The sequence below is a fragment of the Dermacentor variabilis genome, chromosome 4 (genome assembly GCF_050947875.1).
Source record: "Dermacentor variabilis isolate Ectoservices chromosome 4, ASM5094787v1, whole genome shotgun sequence".
NCBI classification, from domain to species: domain Eukaryota; kingdom Metazoa; phylum Arthropoda; class Arachnida; order Ixodida; family Ixodidae; genus Dermacentor; species Dermacentor variabilis.
In genome coordinates, this window is record NC_134571.1 from 80,187,970 (window position 1) to 80,200,141 (window position 12,172).

The window sequence follows — 12,172 nt, forward strand, 5'->3', positions numbered from 1 at the left end:
TGCATGTGTGCGCTGCACAAACAGTTTTAAACTACGAATTTCACCAAAACTTATTCTGAAAATAAATAGCAATGCGCTAAACTATAATTGCATATTGGTTTAAATTGTCGAAATTAAAGCTGCACCCATGGCTCTAGAGTACGCATCTTGTTGAGTAGGGCCTTTAAACCAATTCAACAGGTTTGTGTGGACTGCAGCCTACTCACTTAGCTTCTTTTAAAGAAATCGGCATGGTGCTTCTAGCACTTCAAGCTCGTCCTGCGCATCTTTTAAACATCCCTTTCTTTTTGGCAGATTCTGTGAAATATGAGACTATGTTGCGAGTTATGCTCGCAACAGACTGCAGAATTAGTCTTGTTATTTATATTCAGCAAACTATATTCAGGTTTGTTCAGCAGTGTTCCAAGTGGCAACGTCTGTGCATTTTGCATGCATTGGAAACGAGGGAAAACTGAGCGAGTTGAGCCTGAGCTCAAGCTCGGGTTGGAACTTTGGGATACAGCGCCATGGTGCGGCAGTGTGGTAGAACGCAAGTACCACCGGTTTTATTTGGCGACGGCAGATGGCAGGCGCTGTCTACGAGCTGCCCCGCTGTACTTCCCGCGAAACTTGGTGTCCGGAAATGACCAACCGAAGAACATAGCCGGAAAAAAGAAAGAAAAAGATCGAGCAGATCCAACACTTTTGCGATGTGGTTAATTAAATGATACGCAAATAAATGCGATGCGTAGAACTGTGTTTACCCTATGCGCCGTGTAATCTCTTGCGATGTTTGTTTATGCACCGCGCAGATTACAATTTTAATCTCGCGCAATTTGTTTACCCGCTACACCGTTCACAAGCTATTCCGAAATGCAAACATCAAATTGGGCGGAAGGACGCTGCGAGACGTCTACGCGGCGATGCCACGAGTGAACTTTATGCTTGTCGAGGGTAGGATGTGGGATGAAAGGTGTGTGACCCGAAGAGGACCACGCCTAAGTACATTTTAGGATTGTATGCCTCTTGTCACAGGGGCTCATTTAGGCTCAAATGGCCTATAAGAATGGGTTGCCGTAATATAAAAAAATAAAATAAAAATAAAACAATAACAACGAAGAAGCGGTTGAATGTCCTTGCTATTCCGTTAAGAGGCCAATGTGATTTAGATATACTTATGATATCGCATTGTATGTGCAGCTTTTATGTAATGATTGTTTCATTACACAGAAAAGAGGTGCGCTCACTGAGAATATACTTAGTCATTCGGAATCCTGTTCTATATGAGTGGCAGAGATGCGTCGAAAGGAAACGGCAGTCCCAAGATAATGGCATCGCTCAGCACTTCAGCAACAGCAGTCTTAAGTAGGAGGCAGCTGCGTGTGAATGAAGGGGCTCTGTAAACGAAAGAGTACCGCCTCGCTGACGGACATATGTCGAAGTGCATTGCATCTGGAGCACATCGATATGTGCTGGTGACAACGGTGAGAGGCATACAAGTCCACATACACGTATAATACTGACGCTGTGCAGGATACCACGAACCAAAAACTAGTTCGTCGAAACACAAGCGACGGTTAATAGCGTGTTTCGCGTAACTTCCGTCCTCGCTTAGCTGCGGTGGCGGATATGCGACTATCGGCGTCGTGACGGCAATTCCATAGGGAACAATACAATACATAGGGTACAATACGCAACCTCCGTCCATGCATCAACGGAGCAGAGAACTACGCCGATTTGCAAGTCGGAAGAAGCAAGAGAGTACGTGAACCCTAGCGCGGCTCGAGGTTGAGGTTCCACGCAGAAACGTCTACGAGCCACTTGGAAATAATAAACGTGCTTCGAAAGCTTAACGACGTTGACGTATACCCCGTTCCATACATAACAGTCAACGCTGTGGAAACTATATATACGCAAGGAGTGTGGCCAAGAAAATGTATCACTCCGCGCGTTCCGTCTAGGCTTCGCTGCGTGCCAACAGCGTTCTCTCGCGCGAGCATGCACGTGAGGCGCCTCGCGAAGGGCTGCAAATAAACCCGAGAAGAAAAAAAATAAATAAAAAAATACGAAAATAAAAATGATCTAAAACAACGCATTAGCCCGGGCACGCAAGATTGAGCCGCGTTCGCCGGTTCACGCTTGCACGCTTTCCCTCGCACACACAGCATACGGCGCGCGGCGACGATTTTAGCTTTATACGGAACCTGACGGCGACGCGCACACCGACGGCATAAATGAGCCTGTAGTGCTATCGCAATAAGAACAGTTGCGCACAATTGCGGTCAAAAAACGTCGAACTATATCCAAGTGCGAACAAAGCCACTGCAAGAAGTATATCTAGCCTCCACGGCGTTGACTGCTATACATGAAACGGAGTATAGGTGCAACGAAGCTTCGGTCAATGCAGAAACGCTACCAATCTGCGAATGCGTTGGGATATGCGTCTGTGACATCGGCCCTCGTGTGTCCGGGGAGTCGATTTAGTCAGCTGTCCATGACTCCGTCGTTCAACTTTGAGATGTGCTGTAGAATGCTTTCTGATCAATCGAAGCGAGCCAGCCGGAACTCATTAAAGAGATGATATTATTTACGGGGAGAGTAGTTACGGGATAGTAGAACGCACAAATGGGCTAGTTGGCACGCAGCGGTATTCATTACGAGTTCGAGATGGCGTTCATTATGAGTACGGCAGCGCAAAACACGACAAGAGGAAGAGGACGTAAACAGTTTTCTTCCGCTAACCGTGCGCGCATGCGCATCGCGAGGTTCAGCTGCGCGGCGTGTAGCTGGGCTCAGCTGTGAGTTAGCGTATGTCTTTTTCACTTATTCGCATTTGTCGTGTTTTACGCCGCCGTACTCCTAATGAAAAACGGAGAGGGAGAACGATAGTGGAGCGGGAAGGGAGAACGAACGAAGTGGTTGAGGATGGTGGTGATGAGCGAAGAATGGGATGCGTATACAGGGTGTCCCACGCAACTTTAGCCAAACATTAAAAATATGCAAATGCCACTTAGCTGGACAGGGCAAAAGTACTGATGTTTGCGGTCGCTTGGACATGCTCAGATGATTTGTTGCATTCCGCCTAATTACATAAATAGCCGTAATTAATTAATAAACTTCTCAAATATTTCAATTAGATGCAAAGTGTAGACGAGAAAATTGCAGAGCAGCATGAAAAACTCCCGATACAGCTTTATGTTGCTCAATAAGTGCAACATAAAAGTATATTTTCTCAGCGTGCAAGAAGCCCGCGAATACATACAAAGTGCCTCGAGCGGCCAGCAGCGCGGCAATTCTCCACGCATTCGCGGGCTTCTTTCACGCTCGCAAAACCCCTTTTAAGTAGCACCTATTGAGCAACGGAAAGCTGTATCGGCAGTTTGTCATGTTGCTCTACAATTTATATACGCATCTATCGTACCTTGAGCGCTGAAATTTGGTTATGATTATCTCGAATTAGGTGCGATATTAAAGACTGAAAAGAATGGCAGTGCAATAAAATGTTACCGCCTCCAAATTTTCCATATAAACAACTGCACCAAGGCTGTAATAAAAATATCAATAAAGTGCTAAAACGTGCAAAAAAGAAGGAAACACAATATCAAAAGTAAGCACAAATTACACTGATCTGACGTATGAACAGAGTAACGAATATTAAACACTGTAACAATTGATTGGAAACATAGCTAATAATTTTTGGTGAAGAAAAGCACCCCAGGGAGCTTCCCTTAAGAATGCAGTGTGAAGGCGGGGAAATACCCGAAGAGAAGGATGTCCCCCCCCCGCAACACGAACGCCAACATCATTCTTCGTGTACCCATTTTAGCGTATCCTCAGCGTGCGGAACCGACCGACCGACTGTTATCTAAGAAATAAAGCAGCTCGCATGCATCAGGATTAGCGTAGCTCGCTTTCCGAAACAAAAGGGCTTAGGCCCCGTGCTACGGGTTCCTCTCTCGAGACACGTGTTGCTTCTTTCTCTCGCTTTCTATTGACCCATTTTTGTTTTGCTTTCTGCTTGGAACTTATCGCCCCGAAGATGCGATAGCGACGCGACTACAGCTACGGCGAAGCTAGCGCATGGAGCAGTGGTCGTTGACGGCTAAATTCGTAAATAAGTTACGAGGGCTCAGCGGCGAGCTCTCCCGTGTGTTCTTCAGCGAGGCAAAATGCGGCGACGCTATCTGTTCGCCGTAGCGTTTGTTTCCGTTCTTCTTGGCGCTGTTGCCGTCGTCGCTGAAGCCTTGCCGACGGTGATGGAACCACGTCCGTAACTCAGCCGGAGCGCAAAGCTAGAGGAATGGCTTAAGATAAATCTATCTACGTTCGTGTTGCAAGAATCCACTGCAGCGTTCGGCATAAATTTTGCCTGCGATGCAAACAGCTCGCCTGGGACGTTCCTTTGCCTCCCCAGAATAGTGAATGGCCACTATCTTTTAGTTTTCTGCTTTCCATGTGTTTAGAAAGAAGGTCGCTATCCATCATTTTCCAGCGGCTTGGTCATCGAGGCTCGGAGAAGACATAAATAAATAAAAACAACTAGTCGCCGATGATCACGGCAATTGGATACTGGCACTAGCTATTATGCTCAGTCACTCCACATTCGCCCAAACCCATACAGTTTACTCGCACGTGCGATGATGCGTACAGTGCGTGCAGACTACACGCACCCTATTGAGGAACGTTGTGAGCTCACTCAAATAAAACAGATGTTGAAAATTGACTGAAGCAGAGTGGTGAATATAATCAAATGAACTTGAAAAAAAAAAAGAGTACCAGCGAAGCACAAAAGGACGCGCACACAAGGAAAAAGTTTCCGTCCCTGTCTGACGCGTTTTCCTTGTGTGCGCGTCCTTTTGTGATTCGCTGGTACCCCCTTTTTCAAGTTCATCATGCACCAACTGGCCAAATAGTTTGCGATAATCAAATAAAAGCCGCTTATTTCCATATCGTTGCGTCGCGAACGTTCTCACTTTACTCGAATTCAGTTTCTTTTCTGCAAGTGCTCATTTTTCCATTGGCTTAATTTTGTCACTTCGCGCAATTGTTATCTGCACAATTAGTGACATATATATGTACTGCATTAAGTATGAGTTCGCCAACCTTTCGTACGACCACTGATAGCGATCTTTCAGTGCGTTTTATTACATCAAAGTAAATCAGAATGATAACCTATTTTTACGTTAGTGGGTTCTTCAATAGTGTCTCAAAAATAAAAGATAGCTTGGAGCTGGATAGTACAAAACCGCTGTCTTGGCGATATACAAGCAAATTAAATGTTTAACTTGTCAGCGAACTTAGTTCTTTCTAAATCTGAAGTGCTGAAATAAAATACTTGATCGGATTGGAGGATTATGTAAATATTCGGAAAAACTACTACATTGCGCCACCTGCTATTGTCGAATTGGCTGGAAAAATCGCATTAGAATAGTAGCTAAAAGTTTAAGGAAAGAGAATACAGAATACTTGTGAAGTAAGCTTACAGGTTCACGTCACAAGTTCAGGTTACACGTGAAATAACGAAGACGCAAACGTGAACCTTAGGTTTCGGCATTTACACACAGCCTTGCTCTAAAAATATTAAAGCAGAACGGTGATGGTATGGATTAAGCTGTAGCTTCTGTACTAATAAAGTGTTTAATAAAGCACCGGGCTATCTAGGTTGCCTCCAAGGGCTGGTACGAAAAAAAAAGAGCAGAATGAAAGAAAAAAAAAACGGCCATTCAGAACTGCCTTTGCCGAACGCTAGAGGAAAGCCTAACTTATAAACATCGAGAAATTACGGCTTTCTTACTGCTTTATGCGTTCTTGATCATCTCGAGACATTCCGCGAGAAACCAAGAGCCTTGGGGGAAAATAAGAAATGTGGCCGCTCAGCTGAAAACGTGATGAAAGAAAACGCCCTTACTCCAACTTTGGAGTTAGCCGCATGGCTTGGAGAGGGAGACAAACAGTTATGAAAAAAAAATTAGAGAGGCAGGGAGTTGAAAGAAATATCATGAAAGGAAGATAGGAACCGAAGAATCTTGAGAAGACAACGGAAGTAAAAAAAAGAAAAAAAGATCACATTGATGGGGCAGAGACTACAGTAAGTAAACGGCGGTGGTTGTCTCGGTCGTGCACAGGAAAGAGGCTCGTATAGATAAGCCACACACCCTGGCACAGCGAATAGCCGAGAGCAGTGGCCAGAAATGAAGATAGGCCGCAGGACGAGGGAGAGAGAGAAGAGCAACGTGCGCCCAATCGCTTAGAGGCGCCACCTTATCCAGGAAAGCCGCGCGCCCTGGCGGATATTATACGCCGGCGCATCGAAACGTCGTCCCTTACGAACCGGCGGCGCGAGGCGATTCGCCCCACGTCCAGAATGAAACCCGTCTTAACCTCGCCTTCTCCGACCGCGCCATCCTCTTTCGTACCTCGTTCTTACTCTTCCATTCCTCTGCGGCCTCCTCTCCGTTCACCCGCAGTGTACTGATATTTTCCCAGAGCCTCCTCCCGAGTGAAATATACTTTGCGTGATGTTCTTTTTGTCCGAGCACACATGGCTGTTGCGATGATGGGCGCCAGCAGCCCTTGCCATTGGCGTACTCTCTCGACTGTACAATACTGCTTTCAGGGCTTTCAATCTCCCCTTTGCGACGGCGTATACGCTTTCGCGCCGCGTTTCTTCTCCGTTATTTTTGACTTGTGCACGTTACTTTCCCCCTCTCTTTCTTGCCTATCCGTATAGCATTCCCGTTGTTACGCTGCTCTCTCGGCAGTAATGGGTTTTGGTGGGCCCGTATTGCGGATCCTAAGTCCTGGCCGATACTATAAGGCAAGCTCGCCTGAAATAGGGACGGCAGGGATGAGCACGATTGCTGCAGCTCATTTCTTTCAGGAACTTTTGTTGGAAGAGGCTGAAGAAGCCCGGGAAAATTCATGGCGAGCGCGCTTTCCTTCGCGTCATAATAAACAAATAATAGTCGAAACACGTACGCACGCGAGAAGGGGGAGCAGACACCACGACTCAGTATAAAAGAAAAGGTTATTCTTTGGAGATGTGGTAAACAACGCGCGTTTTTATAACATTTGGAGTTCTTTCTTGCAATGCTGCTTGACACTTTGTGGAATATTTTTATCCTAAGATGGGGGGCGACTTACTGTCTTTAGCAGACTGTCGACTCAATGCCAAGAGGCACCGTTCCCGGTCTTCTCACTTGTTGACAGCAAGAAGCTGATGCGCGCGTATATAGACCAGGTTGAAAACTGTGCTTGGGCGCTGTGTTCGGAGTGGAAGACAGGTATTCGGCAAGATCAACGTCACCGATCACGATAAGATGACCAGGCTTGGGTTTCATCCTCCCTGAACCTTTGGGTAAGTGGTGTAATGTGCGTTGCAAACAAATGTTTTGACGAAGGAATGCTGTGATTTATTCGTTGTTTCTTTTGCAATGCTTTGCAACATGACAGCGACGCTTTGTCGAATATTCATTTTAGGGAGACAGCAGTTATAAGCTCTGAAGTCGGTGTGCTATGCACGTCCACCCGACCGTATTTTTCTGTTACGTCGCCGTCGTGCAGGCGACGGAAGACAAAGCTTCGCTGGCTATCACCACAGGGGGCTGAACTTATGACCCCGTGGTAATGCACCAGGGTGAACCAAATGAAAACGGAACAGTGCCCACATGTAACATTTGCCTTACTGGCGAAAACCACATCTTATAGTGTGATGTCTGAAACAAAAAGGGAAAAAACAACAACATAAAAACAAAAGAGGGCACTATCATCACTTCTTTATAATGATACTCAACTTTATACAGGTCAGAAGATACACAGTTAGGTGACCAGGACTCCGGGTGTTGTGTTTTCATTTGATCCACTTACATATACAATCGGGCGTCTTTGGAGCTCGGCAGTATGAATGCGCTTATACGCCGGTGACTCATGCTACATAAACGCGCTCGTTCTTGGTTTCACACGTTTGTGTTAATTTGAACGGGAGAGCCTTCATGGTTGCCGTTTCTGCCGAAACGTGACGAACTGTGTGTGCTCGAAGATCTACTGTTCTGCTGTTCTGCATCTATTTTTTCTTCTTCAGCGAAAGCCGTCGTAAGCTCCTGACAGTTAGATATGCGCGGAGTTGACTGTTGTAAACGGAGACGCGGAATGTGACCACGACCAGTAATACTACTCAAAAGCAGCCGAAGCATACGCAGTACATCTGCGGTTAAGAGCAGCGTACTTTTCGTGACGTTTTCTTCGAGTAATTATCTGGCAATGAAGACTCCAAGAAGATACGTGGGTTGCAGGCGTGCTTCTCGAGAACCGTGCCTCTCGGAAAGCGAGCTGCAAAGTGCCCCGAATAGAATGTTTCGATCCGACTAGCACGTATTTCTCATCTCGGATCAATCGCAGTTGGCATGCGGGTATCGAAAGGAGACAAAAAATATGCGGGTCCCACGCACCGTGGGAATCGATGTAAGAGAAGCTTTGTATGCTGTTTGCCTTGATTGATGATAATTAGCGGTGATGTTGGCAGCGAATCTGTAATTTCTTCAGCGTTTAGTCTAATACGAGAGTGGTGAGTTGATGTTAAACGTGACCTTGCGTGCACCACTGCTATTTGTCTGCGTAGTCCACAGAACACACAGGGAGACGTGTTTGCTTGAAGCGTCGTTGTTCATAATCTCTATAGGAGTTGAGCGTTATCATCGCCTCACATGGCACGTCGAATTGTGGCAGAAGTGTTGACCTTTGATTGAATTATGGGGCTCAACGTAATTCAGTGAATTTTATAAAATTGTATGTATATGTTGTATCGATGCATTCGCGGTCTGTACCACGTTTCGCTGCGTATCGAAAAGGCTCCTGTTCCGCGCGACGCTTCTTTCGGCATATCTTATTTTGTTGTAGCGTAAGCTGAACAAGGACAACAGACAGGGACATCTGACACACTGCGCTACGTGTGTCATATGTGCCTTTCTGTTGTCCTTGTTCAGCTTGCGCTACAACAAAATCAGATATGCCGCACTAGCAAGCCCCTATAACTATCTTCATCGGCTTCTTTCGGGCCTGGGTGTCCTCGGCGCTGAATGCACACTCTGAAGCCATTTTTCCGGCGCCTGTGTACGCGCTCCTTCTGCATACGTGGCCAGCACGCTGTTGAGACGCCAGCTCCGAGCACTCTCTTTAGGCTACGGACGATTGTAATGTCTACACTATCACAACCCAGCACCCGTCCTCCACAGCCCGGCACCAGAATTTTCGTCGCATAGAAAAGCAAGCACAGCACGCGCCGTACGCATAAACTACGCATTCCAACCCGCGGCGGCGCCGGTCGGGATGCGCGGAGGCGTGCGCCGTCTGGTGGTGTTGCAAGAAACCCAGCGGCGCGCGCGACAAGACCATCGCAGCAGTGCCCGGAAGGTCGGGAGAAGAAAGAAAGCTTACCCGCCGTGGTTGCTCAGTGGCTATGGTGTTGGGCTGCTGAGCACGAGGTCGCGGGATCGAATCCCGGCCACGGCGGCCGCATTTCGATGGGGGCGAAATGCGAAAACACCCGTGTGCTTAGATTTAGGTGCACGTTAAAGAACCCCAGGTGGTCAAAATTTCCGGAGTCCTCCACTACGGCGTGCCTCATAATCGGAAAGTGGTTTTGGAACGTAAAACCCCAAATATTTTTATATTAAGAAAGAAAGCTTCGCTTAAAAAACAAACAAACTGCGAGCGGTTTCGTCGAGGGATTGCACCTGCGCATGTACAGCTTCTCAATTATGTATCCGTAGGCACCTACATTCGAACCATTTTTGGTAGGCATGCAGTCTACAGCCGAACGAAATTCCGGACCGTAAATATACCGTTCGTTATTTGAGTGGCTTTGGGGATTACACGGACACAGACCCCGCGGACACCTCTAGCGACGATCATGCTGAGACTCCCGTGCACAGAACGTGCCACCATCGTTATGTGACGCCTGAGAGACCCGCCACTTATTGCACCAAGCCACTGATGAACATAGAGGAAATACACAAGGACATCTTGATCAACCTCGCCAAATACGTCCTTTACCTAGATGCCCGATGGCGGTGACTTCGAAGTCGACCAGCCAGCTGAAGCTTCCGGAAGAAGACACCAAGTTCAGAAGGAAACCCGCTGCCACACGCTGCACGATCAGAGTTGGTCGATCCGAAACAAGATTGCCTAACTGTCTGCAAACATAAAAATTGTCAAATGACAACCTGCCTTTCGGTGTCGCTATAATAATGTGCGAGGCTTTACTTGGAGCCTATGCAGGGTTTCTTCATATTTCGCTATTTTATTTTTTGTTTTTGCCTTTTATCGGCATATGCTATTGTATTATTGCTTACAGGCTCCACGGAGTCTGCAACACGTATTCGACTGCCAGGTCTTGCGGCGTCTGCAGGTATACTAGCTTAGAACCATTAAAATAAGGTATGCTATAGCGTTTGGCGGTCAGCAAGGCAATATAGACCTGTGGCACCGGCAGAATCCCGGTCGCACCGAATGGGCGCCTGTTTTCAAATACGATGCAGTAGATACATACATACATACATACAACCATACATACATACATACATACATACATACATACATACATACATACATACATACATACATACATACATACATACATACATACATACATACATACATACATACACGTACATACATACATACATACGCACACACGTACATACATACATGCACACACACGTACATACATACATACATACATACATACATACATACATACATACATACATACATACATACATACATACATACATACATACATACATACATACATACATACATACATACATACATACATACATACATCTGTAAGCTGTTGCGCCCTTGTTTCCAGCTCGAAACGATGTGCGGCGCTGATCTTAAGAGACATGAGCATCGGGCAGTCATAGTAGAAACAGTGCAATAATGGAGGTCACAGCCTTATACCAGACTCTCCACCCAGGACCCAATTCGTGGTCAGCGATTCGTGAGTTTGACTGTAGTCGTCGTCGTACTATCGTGTTGTTCGTCGTATCGTAATCGTTGTTGTCGTATACGAAACATGCGGACGGGATATAAATTGCAGAGAGATACAAATATCCGGACGGGTAGGCTGCAGCCATAACAGTGTAAGCTTTGTGGATTGAATAGGGATGGTGCCCTTCTTCGGCCTATTTATGTCTTCGAGAACTGCGATACCACGCATTATCTGGTCTAATCAGCTGACGCCGCCTATTGAGGCATTTTGTCTTTCTAAACGTCAAAATAAAAGTAAGAGGAACACGTGGGGAAAATGAGAAGCGGTGTTTTATTGCGAGTGGCGTCTCCATTCTTTCCGTGCATTAAAACCTCCGTAGAGACCCTTGATTCAGAAGAGTATGGAGCGACAGTGAGCTGAGTCGCGCGTCTCTAGTCGGAAAATTCTACAAAGGAGCATCTGCAAAGTATGCCGCACTCTAAAGAAAAGAAAAGGGTCCTCCTCATCAAGGGCACGCTATTGTTCACCGTGAACGAGCAGTGGTGGGACGAAATGGGCCTCCATCGATTTATCGGGCGCTGAACACCAACTTCCCCTTCGCTTCGTTCCTATATTCCAAGTGCACCGATTCCGCGTCGACGCCATCGACCCGCAGTCTGCGAGAGGAACCTTGAAATGACGGCCAGTCTGCGAGCGACACTGTAGGAAATTGAGGCCCGCTTGAAACGTACGCTATAAGGCCATCCCAAATCTTCGCGACGATTGTTTCCGGCTGTAGAAGTCCTTAATGCAAACTCGAAATGTGGAGTTGGACTGAAATGTGTGCATGCATGCACATTCTCGTACATGCGCAGGAACATTCTTGTAAATTATGCGCATCGGGAGATTCACGCTTGTGTACAAGTGAATATATACCGACATGCGCAGATTCACAAATGCACAACTCGAGATTCGACTTGCCGATTCACGTATTTGTATGGTACTGCATGTATACAATCTTGCAAATGCGCATTCGCGCTAAGAGAAAATAAAAATAAATAAGTGAAACCGGAAGAGAGGATGTTAAGAAAGTCAAGGAAATGTAAAACCGATTTCATTCCACAGTGGATATGACCAGGGCCTGTTCTTTTCTTTATGTAAGGATTTATTTGAGTCCCTTCATTGCCCATCATCCGGTCCGCTATATGAGCGTCACGAAAA